Genomic DNA, 14,004 nt, shown 5'->3' on the forward strand with positions numbered 1-14,004 from the left:
ATTTTAATAACAAAAAATTACAGTTTAAAAAAAAATTATTTAAATATAAACTTATGAATTTTTTATAAAATTATAAATTGCGCTGACTTGAATCGTTGCACGATTCCCCAGGGCCCAGGACTCCTTCTCTCCAATTCTTTCGTATCACTCACACATTCGCGGAAATACAAAGTAATAAGTAATAATTGACTACGATCGCGCGATACTTTTCACGGCACTCCCGATACCGTACTTTATTAACTGATATTTATCCGCGGAATTAAATTTTTCGATAATTCTATTAATGTTTCACACAACACAATATATTCGTGAAATTACGATTGCATTAGAGTTTTCGGAATTGTTACATATTCACATTGTCGATAGTATACTGTATTTAATAATACGACAAGCGTCCGATACTTTTTCTGACACTCCCGATATAAATACTACACTCGCTTACTTACAGATATTTAGTCTTAGTAATTTAAAGTTAGATGTGATGAAATGACAAACGATTCTTACGAATAATTGATCGTGATTCCTTTAATACTCACGAACGCGATTATACCTGCACAACAAGCGATGCCATGAACATTTTACCGCGCAAACGAGACAAGTGAATAATCTAACTTCGAGGTTCAAGTTTGCACCATACGCGAATTAAATATTATTCATTGTCAGTACCAACTGCGGTATATGAATGTAACCGGTATTGTAAATTATAACTGTTATTTATCCGCGGAAATTAAACTTTTCGACAATTTTATTAATATGTTTAACATAATATACAATACAATATGCGTGAAATTATGATTGCGTAAAATTTCTATGATGGAGCCATTACACATTCACATTATCGGTACACTATTTAATAATGCGACAATTGTCCGATACTTTTTTCGACATTTCCGATATAAACACTACACGCGCTTACTTTACAAAGATATTTATTCTTAGTAATTTAAAGTTAGAACACAAATGTGATGAAATAACAAACGATTCTTACGAATAATTGATCAAAATTCCTTTAATATTCACGAACGCGATTATATCTGCACCACAAGCGACGCCACGAACATTATTGTTAAATAAACGAGACAAGCGAACCTAACTTTCAAGTTAGCACCATACGCAAATTAAATATCATTCATTAGCACTAGCGGATCCTGGGGGGGGGGGGGTTAACCCTCCCCCCCTTAGAAATTAAAAGAAACAGTTTTGCTAAATTTGTTTAAAAAATATAAGTAAAAAAAAACAAACATTAAAAAGCTATCGACGTCGTTGATCCTGGAATAAATAAATCTAATCATGAAACCAAAAATATTAAATAAAATAATTTTGCAAAACCTCCCCCCCCATTATCGACGTCAGGATCCGCTAGTGTTCGTTAGTACCAACTGCGACATGCGAATCGTTCGGCTAGTTTCTATTAAACGTGACATCGAATATAAACGTAATACGAATGCATACACGAATGAAATATAGAACGTGAATATCATAAAATAATTTTTATCACTAATTATTAATAAACACATCAGTATATTTATTAGATTTAGATGATTGATATGTCTCCCAATAATATAGAGATTGCGTGAGTAACGCGTCCATATATGACATTCATTTTAACTTCGCGAAAGTCTTCGAGACTATATTACGGCAGAAAGTATTCGGAAAAATATGCATATATATTTGTACGTAAATGTAAAGGAATGTCCTGTGTATAAGAGAAAGGAGACGAGAAAATTTTCGGAGATTAGTTTGAGCGCGAATGCTTTGTTTACAATACACAGTGACGTGAATACACACACACACACACACACAAATGCTCTCCCTCTCATTCATTTAGAAAGACGACACAATAAAATCTTACAGTAAATTAAATATATGACAATTGATAATTGAAACAAGGTAAACGCACTAAAGCAGGGTTTGACTAAGTGGGCCCAACCCGGTGGGTTTTATTGGGTTAAACCTACTTTAAAAAACTTACTTAAAAACCCATTTATAAAACCCATCCAAAAATGCGAAAAATTTAATAATATTATAAATGAAGTATTTAAGATTAATTAATTTTTATTTAATTTTTCTTATTTATTAATGTAATAGAAGGTCTATTACATTAATAAATAAAAAAAATTAAATAAAAATTAATTCATAATAAGGAATTGTGCCAATTAAATAGCCACTTTTCTTAATCATTAGCGAATTATAAAAAATTAAATTTAAAAAATTAAAAAACCCAACAAAATCCCAAAAAACTCAATAAAACCCAAAAAAAACCCAATAAACCCCAAAAAACTCGGTTTTAAAAAAAAACCCACTGGGTTGGGCTTTTTTGAAAAAACCTGCAATGAAGCCTTTTCCAAAAAGACAAAAATCGCTTCATTCTTTTTATAAATAAAAGAACAAAACGTTCAATATTTCTTTTTATAAATAAAAGAACAAGCGTTCAATATTTAGTTAGACAAAGATCGTTAGATAAAAATCTGTGAAACATAATAAATGCTAAACATATCGCTTCATTCCTTCTTCGATGAGTATTTCTAACCTTTTTAGGACTATACACGCTTAGTTTATCTTTTCATAGAATAAAAGCGTTTATATCTCGTTTCGTAAAAATTATCATGTTCAATGTATTATTTACGCACTAGATTTTTAAACAGGTTAGTAGGTACTATATGTATATAGTAAAAACGGCCAGACTCGCTTCCGAGAATCTTCTATTATACGCAGCGTACTCGTATTTGTCATCAGTCTCTCGTTTAGTACTGTCTCGGCTGTCGCGAGGGTTACATCGAGTTTTTCGCGTTTCTTGGCATTATATATTATATCCGAACGCGCGTTATTCGTATAATTTATATCAAGAGTGATAAAGACAGAGCAACTCGTGTGTTAATAATTTGTGATAAGAATTGATATTCGTCTACGTTCTATATTCAGTACACATGCATAAAATGTTACGTTTGATAGAAATTAGCGCTCCAACGATTAACTTCTTCTCAAGGTTTAATGGCCTTTGTTAACCAATGATGGTTTTATCTTGCCGGTCATAAGGTCTTATTTCGAACGATTCACATAATGAGCGATATTTGATTCGTGCAAACTCGGAATTGTGAAATCGGCCGTAACTTTCGGTGAAACCGGTGGGGTCGTCTATGTTCCGCGCTTATCTATGGTACATCGTGCGCGGGAATTCGTGACGTCGCGTCGTGACGTCGAGAGATAACAATATGGCGTCCATTGTGTACTGCGGATTCAATCGGGTCCGGTCGTCGCGAGTGTCGGAAAAACGGGACCAGTCCATCGCAATTAAGACTGTGATCGCTGCAATCAATAATCGTATCACGCGTCGTGATATCTTGTTTCATCATCACACATAATCTATCTGCCAGTATTCTGTGTCTCGGTGATCAGTGATCCGTTACAATTTTAAACGTCGAGAATAAATGTCGTATGTGCAAGTAAGTACGTCGTATATCGGAAAAATGGCGAGAAGAGTATCGGGGGATTGTCGTATTATGCGTAGACAGTATATTTTGTCGGTAGTGAAAGAACATGCGGCAATTCTTTCTCCGTGGAGTGAACTTCGCCGGTATAACCTTAAAGCATTGTTAATGGATAAAGTTCGATATAGCGACAGAGTTTTACGTCTCAAAATACACAAATATGTAACGTTTCGAAAAATTTCATAAAGTGACATTACATTCAGCCGGTTAAATTTACGCCCTACTTGCCGCGGCAATACTACAATTTTTATTGCAAATAGTACGCTCACATTTTGAAACAATTTTATTTTCTCTCTCTCTCTCTCTCTCTCTCTCTCTCTCTCTCTCTCTCTCTCTCTCTCTCTCTCTCGCAACATAAGTGATAAATTACACAAATTAAAATCAAAGATAAAACTTGAAGAATGCAACATCCACAAATTTATATCATTTTACCGACTCGCGCAATATATTTCGATTCAGTAAATCATGCGTAAAATGTCGCGTTTTAATCGGTGAATCACTAATATATAAACGTCTAATTTTTGCTATGCAGTTGATGGATATCAAAATATATATTGTTTTAATTACGACTGTAATTAATAAACCGTTATTAATTAAACGTGTCGCGACATGCAGCTTGGAGTCGATTTGTTGTGCACGTGACATTTTGTCAAAGATCGATAAATTAAAAAATAACGTCGGCAATACTTGAAACTTTAATACCAATATTATACGAGTAAGGATAGCTAAAGTTAAAATAGTTTAAGTACGATGGATCGTCGTGCGAAAAAATAATCGTAAGGAATAATCTCATTAGATATCTCCTCGTATTTATTGCGCTTCCATTTAAAGAAATAAATACGATACCACATTATACTGCTTGCTCGAGTCGATAATAAAAAAAACTCGACGATTGTCCGAAAATATATAATACTCGTAGACAACGAGAGAGCGTGTAATGCTTCCTACTCGTCGCGCTATCGGATTACAATCGAAAAGTCGAGCGCCGAGTTTTTCGACGTAGGCGATCGCTCTTATGTTTACATTCCGTCGCTTTGTTGTTATTCTCGCATCGTCAGTCAAGGCAGTAGGCAGCGAGGAGAATTGTTTCATGCAGTATCGTTCTACACGCGATCGCGACAAGTATTATACAGATAAATACGCGCGCGATCACATTCCTTACGATTATTATATATTTTTCGACAGTTTATGACGGTTTAACTAATTTAACATTAACTCTGTATTCGTGTATATTCGTATCACAAAATTTCAATAAGTATTACTGATGCTATTTTTTTATGTTTCAATCTTTGACGAAATGTAGCTTGTCTCAAAGACATCGATTTTGCGTCTATTGCGATGCATTTAATTAAGTCATATTCGCTAATTATATTTGTAATTATATATTTTGATATCTCCACGTCTATTGTGTAACGAAAACTCGGCATACATATTTTCGAATGTAGGTACATCGGATTCTTCATGTCTATTTTTATTGTTATATTTTTAATCACTTATGACGCGAGATACAGAAAATAAAATTAAGATACAAACGTATATATTTGTTAGCAATGGAAAATTTCGCATTGTCGTGGCAAGTAATGCATGAATTTGACTATGCAATTTTCGAACGTCGAGTGGCGATAGTACGATATATGACGGTAATTTATGCGTTGTTTTTTTGTCAAAATATATATAATAGTGTGCGTTAATTTTCGGGAGTGCGCGGGTGATTTTCGGGAGGGCCGTACGAAGTGACGTGCGATTATAATAATCGTGTGTCCGCCAAGTATCAGTGTCGAGAGTGTGAGTGTCCATCAACAGAAAGGATAACGAGAGGAGGAGGAGGCCCAGGGAGGCATCGGGTAACGGCAAAACAACCCGAAGGTGGCCAATTTACAAATTTATTTTAATTTATTAGTTATTATTTATTTATATTAATTGCATACGTTTTTATCTTTGTAAGCGATCTTTTATATTATTATATAATGTAATATGTATAAAAAATTTCTAGATTTTATTTAAACAGTTAGAGTATGTGTGTGCATGTATGTAATAAAATATTTAAAATTATTTATATTTTTTATATAAATACATATGTATATATTTTAATATTGTGTTAAAAAAATATATACTTATTTAAAGTGTTGATATAAAAATTAAAGTTTTTTTAATCATATGAAAAGTTATATATATATATATATATATATATATATATATATAATTTGTAAGCTAAATATTATATATATTTCATTAAAAATCTATTTACATAAAAAATTTTTTTAGAGAATTACGCGCAATACTAATTTTTAAAAATTCTAGATTAAAGCAAGAATCGACAACAAAATGTATGATACGTAAATTAAAAGGAAGAAATTAAAGTAAAAGCAAAATTAGAAAAATTAAGGAAATTGATAAACATTATATAGAGGAAGGGCACTCGCACGTTCCAACAAACAAGTTTGCGATTTCGCGATTCCGCTATGTTTATCAATTTCCTTAATTTTTGTAACTTTGTTATAAATATCTTTATAAAAATTAAATATAAAATTATATAATCTTTTGTTTTTTGATAATTAAATATTTGTATTTTTGAATACATTGTTCAATTAGCAATTTTGCTAGTAATAAGATAATTGAATAAAGAACTAAACTTGGAAATATTAATAAAGAAAATTTTGATAATGAAAATATTAAGAAAAACATACAATAAAATTGGAAGTAGTTACATAATATAAAAATAATGATGGCGCTTTTTCCTGGATATTATGTATCATGCACAATAAATTGATATTAGTAACCTTTAAAAACTTTGAGTAGAAAAAAAATAATAAAAAGAAACAGATGTGCTTTTTAAGTGTATCTAATATGTTTTAATAAGAAAATGTGTGTGATTAAAATATATATATATATTAATTGTTTTAGACATATCTTTTATATATCATTTTATAATTTGTATATATTTCTATGTTACAGATTACATCATGTATCCCAACTTTACCGCTGCACATCGTACTGGTGAGTTTTATATTATTTTTTATTTTAATCTTGAGGTGCAACATATTTGTGAAATTTATATATCAGATATGTGTATAGAATTTTTATAAAAATAAATAATACAAAAATATTTTATATTTTAGTCTATAAATTGTTTGATATCTGAATTCATTATTTAATAAAAATATTTGATCTTTTGTTTTTTGATAATTAAATGTTTATATTTTTGAATACATTGCTCAATTAGCAATTTTGCTAGTAATAAGATAATTGAATAAAGAATTAAAATTGGAAATATTAATAAAGAAAATTTTGATAACGAAAATTATTAAGAAAAACACAATAAAAATATATATAAAAAATTAATAAAATTCTATACATATACAATATTAAATCGGTTTGTAACAGGTATGATATTAAATGATTATTCATATAACCATATATATGCTGTGGGATAATATGAAATTGTGGCGTCTAAGCGCCTATAGTAGTGAAACTCGTTCGGCTGAAATATTTATGATTGTCATAGGCTTAGGTCTTAGTAATTAATATTAATTATTGAAACATATTTTAATGTTAATTAATATTGAAACTATTTAATTGCGTTCAGAACATATTTGTTTGTATATATGTTTTATACTAGACATCGTTGATCCCCCACTCATAAAACTGCAATTAATAATATGAAACGTTTATATCCGATCCGTCGCAGTAATTTGCGCTCTTTATAATCTGATTAATTTCTCGAATTCCTTATACGATCCGCGCATATATTGTCATGGAGCGAATTATAACCGACGTACGAAAATTTATCTACATTTTTCATCATAATGACAAACGACGCGATAAATGACGAACATGTATATTAAAAGAGGAGTTTTTTCGATATTACACCTGTCTTGTCTCGTCGAGTGCAATAACATGGGAATTCTGATCCAACGATCGCAAAAGTATCTTCCTCTCGCGCTTCTCCACCTGAACGCGACTTGTTCTATCATCGGGAACATAATGCCGCGCGGAGCAGGTACTCATAACGGCCGGCCAACTTGTTGAGATATAGCTCGGATAGTGTTTCAATCGCCGGGCCCCCCCGTACCACGAGCGTCGACAATGATACGTGCACGTATGCAAAACGTATTACAATATTGGATAGCGGGGCTATGCATCACGATAGTCGAAATAAATCAGCCGGCAACAAGCCCCGACGTGTGGCGAGGGGAAGTCTTAAATAATTTAGCAATTTTTCGACGCCACGACCTTAAGGTCACGCCGAGCATCGCGTAAATCCCTTTGGCTGTGGCTCGTAAGGCCCTTTCCTTCCCTTCCCTTCCCTTCCCTTCCCTTCCCTTTCTTTCTTTCTCGCGCCGAGTACCGCATCGAGATACTGGAAACCGAGAGAAAATCGCGTGTTTATTCAAAAAAGCGCGTATCCCACATGCTTGTGTCCGCGCGGTAATAAAGAGTCGTGCTTCGCGTATACCGCTGAAACGCTTCTCGCAAATCGAGCAACAAAATGTCGCGTACTGCGGCGAATATTATGTAAGCGTTTCAGCATGCAAAAATGAAACCTGTCTCTTTGCCTAGTTTACTCCTCTCGCTAAAAGCTCAAAAGCAACGAAAAAAATTTCTAATCTTCTTTCGGTAAAGAAATTTTTTAGTTTCCGTTTCATCTTTTTTTTGTTTATATTAAAATTGGAGATACATAAGTTGCCATTTGCAAATGTACAAACTGCTGTCCACTTTGTCAAAATCAATATTTACTTTTCTTTTCTATGCGTATATATTAAGATTAATTTAAAGGTAAAGCGCGCTGCTATTAGGGGAAGTTTTAGATAATATTATATATTCAAGAGAATATACCAATCAAAAGATTAAACACTACATTAACGTTTGATATATTGTTATTGAATTTCGATCATGTAATAATTATCACGGACATGTATTATAAAATAAATAATTCCCGCGTTGAAAAGCTGTAATTCGCGCGTTTACGAGATTGCACCAACATGACATGACTAACATTGTGTCTAAAGACGCCAAAATGCCACTTGATCTCTCGACTATCGCTCACGTGTATTCATGCGTGTATATACGTGTTCTCTGCTCTGTCTTACTCTCCCTTACTCTCCCTTTTCCCTTTCTCCGCTCTCTTTCTTCTCTCTGCTTATAATGGCCAAACACATAATAAGGAGGGCAAAACGCGAGGCTCCGGTACGCGATATGTAGGGCGGTTAACAATGGAGCACACCTGAGTACGAGCCGGTGCGTTTGAGATGGCTTTGAGGAGGTAGAAGGTACCGCATGGTGCACCGGTATGAAATTTGAGGGTGAGGGGGAAGGAGAAAAAAGGGAACGGGAAAAAAACGAGGAAGCCTTGCACGGAGAAAGGCACAAGAAAAACGTAACAATGCTTTCAGCCTTTCTGCTGTGCTTCTTCTTCTCGTTTTTCTCTTCTCTCTCCTTCTCTTCTTCCTTCTTCTTTTCAACAGCGGCTGATGCTGCTACCCCGCGTCCCTTCTCCGATCTCTCTTGTCGACGAGTCTGGGTGCCAATGCGACGCTCTCCGATTTGTTCGCAAAACACCGAACACAGGCGGTCACCTGGTATGCGCGGCATTGTCCAATACGCGTGTGCGTGACTTGTCTCACTCACGTTTCTCTGTCCTTTCGTAAGGAGTCGGCATCGGGCAGAATGTTGCGTTTTTTTTACGTATAACAGAATAACAGAATTCTTCGATATAGCGACATATATATTTTTTTTATAATATATTATAATGAATGTCACTGTGTTCGAGATGAGATAAATGGCTCATTTTTACTCGCATATAAAATTATTTCACAAAGTATAAGAGTTCAAGTTATAAGAGCTATAAATGCAACTTTTTTATTAAATTGTCTGCTCATTTATTTATATTCTTTATCTCAGGAATATCTACCTAACAGTTACGTAAGTGTAGCGTATTTAACTATATGATTCTTTAAATGTATTTGGCGTTATGTCTACAATTCTGCTTGCCGTTAATAACTTCCCTTTGATCAATTACTTTTCAAGTACTTTCGACATTAATGTTTTTTCACCGCTGCGAGAGATCATTAACCATTGCAGGCTCGCTGCTCCCGACATTAAAATTTAAAACGGTGGTGATATAATTACGAGCAGCGGCTGAGATTTGCTCTTGCCGAGAATTCTTGAATCGCCACTAATACCATGCTGTGAAAAAAAATTAATAGTTGCATCTAAAAAACTTTTATAACACACACATACATATATGTATACCTATATATATGTATAATGAATAAAAAAATACTTTGCGATATATTCGATAAGATATAATATTTTTAATTGCTATGAGATTTTACCTTAGACAAACATTCTGATGTTTACGAAGCATGTTAAAATGTTTATGTTATAGTCTACATTCCTTTTTCCGACAACATTGAGCATGTAAGAAAAAATTCAGGAGAAGTAGAATGTATAGAAAAAGTTAAATATCTGCGTTCATTCGCAAAAGAAACATCTGTGTATACATATTCTGCAATAATATAATCACTATGCATCGGCATATCGTTGTGGCAAGTATACTTAATTCTCGTAAATTATATTGATTCTGTCATTAAAATCGCGGCGAATGAGAGTTACTCGCGATGGAATGCTGCAGAAAGAGAGCTCCACACATGTTCAAAGACCCTGTAGACGGGATTCTCGTATAAGAGGGAATGAACGTAATCTGAAGTGTATACGTAACGAAAGAAGCTTTCACGCGATATCGGATTATTGCCCGACTAATAGCCACCATCGACAAAAACGAACGTTGCTAATGAATCCAAGAGTATTGAACCTCTTATGAAATCATGAGATCTTAGTCATTCATAATCTATTAGAGTCCAAAAATAATTTTTTTTTTAAATTTAATAGAGAAGCTTAAATTAATCCAGATTAAAGTAATTAAAATTATCAAAATGAATGTGTTTACGGTATAGATTTTTATCTGCTCATATACTTCCAAGAAAACTTGGATAGATATCGCTTACAACTGTCTCTGCGCACGCCAAGAATTATGACAACAGTCAAAGAGGGAGATAATTAAACCTCCAGAGTGTCTTAAGTGCCGCTCTTTTCCCCGTCCCTTCGACAGTGTCTCCTTCTTGCTGCAACGGGATAGTTATTTCCTGCCTGTCCGTCCGCGTTATACGTGACCCTCAAGGCCGACATGGATATGACATGGATGAGTGATTTTGTCGGACATACGTTTAAAGATGAAAACGTATCTTTCTTCGATTAGTATTTGTTCGTATCTTACGTGGTTCGAAATAAATGCGCGTTCGGTTAAACTTATCGACGGAAGTTGTTACGTCATGTTACACAATGAATCCAGATAAATCGCGTCGTGCACGACTTACAAGTACAAGTCAAGGGTTATGCGTTAACTACACTTGAATAACGATTCATGAGTCGAACCGTGTAACGGTGCTAGTTAAGAGGCTTTTCAATCCAAACGTCGTTTACGACAATCTTTTCTTCTATCCAGTCGTAATTTAACAGAACTTATACATATTTATATTAACTTGCGATTTACGATCAATATAATCCTCCCAAAGAGGACTGCAAAGTGCAGTTACGATTGGACGATGAATTTCGGTGAACAATAACGTTACCACGATGCGTAATATCGGGTGATGGTACGGTTGTAGTTGATAGTGAAAATCGAGGCAACCTGATCCAAGGGACCAAGGGCCCGCTGCATAATGGGGAGGCTGTTCTTAACAATCGTGTAAAAAGACGCTGGGCCGTTTTAGATTGAGGAATATTGGGGCATTGTAAGGCCGACATGCGTGTCCGTATGCGTGTGTACGTTACGTGCGTTGACAATGGGAAGCCCAGTGGGTGCGTTAATCCGGCGTGTGTGAGGTTGGACTGTGGGAATATTTCGTGGAGAGAGAGGAATAATAGAAGGAAGGGGAGAAAGAGGATAGAGGCGGCGGCGAAGGGGAAGGGCAAGGCGATCTTGACTCTATTGTTGCATCTCGGCGATACTATCTGCCGGTACACGCGATGCCTCTGTCGGCTCGCCGACAGTGTTGACTCGCGTTTAAAGTCTCGTACATTTGTGTGCGAGCACGCTCCACTCTTTCTCTTTTACGCGGGGCTTGGCCAGCGCAGTAATTGCCGCGAACACAGCCGAGGCAGCGATCGTCTCGTGGACAGGTCTCCGTTTATCGAAGCTGCACGGCGCACCTTCATCCGGAATCGATGAACTCATTGTCTACCACAACTCGCGATTTCCCCCGATGTCTAATAACGAAAGAGAGAGAGAGAGGGCTCATCGGAAGCGTCACTCGCATGAAAAATGAAAGAAAGGTTACGGCGAACGCGAAGACAATCGGAAGATGAACAAAGTTCGTGAGTCATTCTCTGTGCTTGTTTTTCTCATCAATATTACATTTTTTTCTCATTAATATTATAATACTTGTTATCGATTTTTCCGCGACATGCTTTTAGCTATACATACCAAGTTATTTATAGAAATTATCTTATAATAATAACAGAAGAAATATTATTCGCAGTGCCTTTTCGAAGATAAATTAAGTTCTAGTTAAGAACTCGCGAATCCATCACTTTTCTCACTTTTCTGTTCATCGATAATAGAAATTTGGATATTAAATTTTGCATTCAAACATTGTCGATCAATCTCAAGTAAAAGGAAGCGGAATAAGTGTTTCTTAAATAATCTCGAATATTTTATATTGACACGCGCGCGCGCACACACACACACACACACACACACACACACACGCACGCGCACGCACGCACGCACGCACACACGCGCGCGCGCGATTATAATAATATAAATTCAGAGAGTGATTATATATATTTTTGCTTTTTCGTACATTTCAATTTTAATTTAATATTTTCACCGCAATTATCAAATCATGAAAGAATAGTTTTATGTATACAAGTGTGGTTTTTTTTCAAAAATTAGTTTTTATTCCTTAGTATTACAAGTAACTCTTAGCTTTCTCTTCTTCGATGCCGCGTTTCCTTATCGAGGGTTGCAATTTCATCCTTTCGGTCGAGTGGTTTCGAAATTCCAGCTCTGACGGGCGACACCCAACGACGTCTTCGCGCCCGTTAAGAGTCCCCGTTCTAATCTCGAGAGCGGATATCGAGTCGGTGTACTATGTCGCCGGTGATCGGTCAGAGGATCGCTCTCTCGGAAAAGTGGCCGGGTATTTTTGTAGTCGCTGAACGTGGGAATGATTTTGAGACGAGAACAGTGGGAGGGAAAGGGGTGGACGTAGATGAAAGAAGAGAAGAACGGGGCACCTGGACGTCTCCCCGAGAGAGCCAGTCTTCTTGCGCGCGAGCGCGCAGATCACGCATACACGCGTACGGAACTCTCTCTCCCGCGAGTGCTTACGAGGGCGCTCACGATGCAACACACGTGTCGTCCCGTGTATGCACGTTCATGCAGTTTGTAACGCGCGGAACAGGTATTCCCCCATTGAAATAAGGTAACGTCGCGAATATGAAATATACCCCCTTGTACAACTTGATAATCCGTGGTTACCATAAATCCTGAGTGATTATCCGCGTGTCTATTTATAAGCCTCATGGCGTCGCCCTCACCTTCGCAAGCCTCATCCCGTCTCCTTCATCCCGCATACCTCTCGCATCTTTCTCTCACCCGCCTACTTCTTTTCTCTTTGTTGAGTTATTCTCCCCGGTATTCTCGTTTTCTTCTCGACGATGCCGAGCGGGATCTCGAAAGAGTTCCAACGTTCGTATACGTATATGCGCGTGTCATAGCTTTCCATGGTGCGCGCATAAGGCTTCAGAGATACACCCGATAGGATTAATCGGCTTACGACGAAAGCTGCGTTTTCGCGTCGAGACGCGAGAATGATTTGTTGCTGGACCGTTTGTCCGCACCTGCGATAAAAATGTTGATCGGTTGAAAGGAGACGTAACGCTATAAGAAATCATAATGAACGATAGGCAATAAGAAATGACGCGTTCTTTTCTCGTATAGAATAATGCGACAATGTATATACGCGTGCGCGGGACACATATAGAAAATATACTCGAGATTAATTGTCCAATTCTAAAGAATACGAGTGAATTTATAGTATGAGGACAGTTAAGTGGAGCTGCGAGGCGGATATGTCTTGGCGCGAGTTCACAATCCAGCATCACGCGAGGCTGGAGAAAATGCAAGAAAATGTATTGAGTCAGAAGATAATAAATAATTCAGTTTGATATACGAGCTCCAATATCGCGAGATCTCACCGCGTGCCGTCCGTATACGGATATGTGCGAGTGGGTTGTCGCACATTTTGCCTCGTAGACAGATATGTGCATATCGATCATTCTGGATGCATTGACAGCTTCATTCGCGAGCATATTCCGTGGAATTACACCTCCGCATCTGAGCCCCCTTGCTCTCCTTAAAGATTTCAGAATATATATTAAAATACCTTCATCACAATCGTAACTTTAACAACGCTCCTTAAGTTTAATGTCATTATTTGCTACCGTTTTG

The 14,004-nt window shown here is 36.1% G+C and overlaps 1 protein-coding gene across 1 annotated transcript in view; it reads left to right on the top strand.

Moving 5' to 3' along the window:
* Nucleotides 1-5,114: 5,114 nt before the first annotated feature.
* Nucleotides 5,115-14,004, top strand: part of Sox102f (transcription factor Sox102F) — a 156,441-nt gene continuing 147,551 nt past the window's right edge. The window contains exons 1-2 of the mRNA XM_083037305.1: nt 5,115-5,354; nt 6,444-6,485. The gene's annotated coding sequence lies outside the window, so the exon portion shown is untranslated. The remainder of the gene's footprint in view (nt 5,355-6,443; nt 6,486-14,004) is intronic.

Source organism: Prenolepis imparis, unplaced genomic scaffold, assembly GCF_030444845.1.
Source record: "Prenolepis imparis isolate NDT839.2.m4 unplaced genomic scaffold, iyPreImpa1.0 SCAF_4, whole genome shotgun sequence".
NCBI classification, from domain to species: domain Eukaryota; kingdom Metazoa; phylum Arthropoda; class Insecta; order Hymenoptera; family Formicidae; genus Prenolepis; species Prenolepis imparis.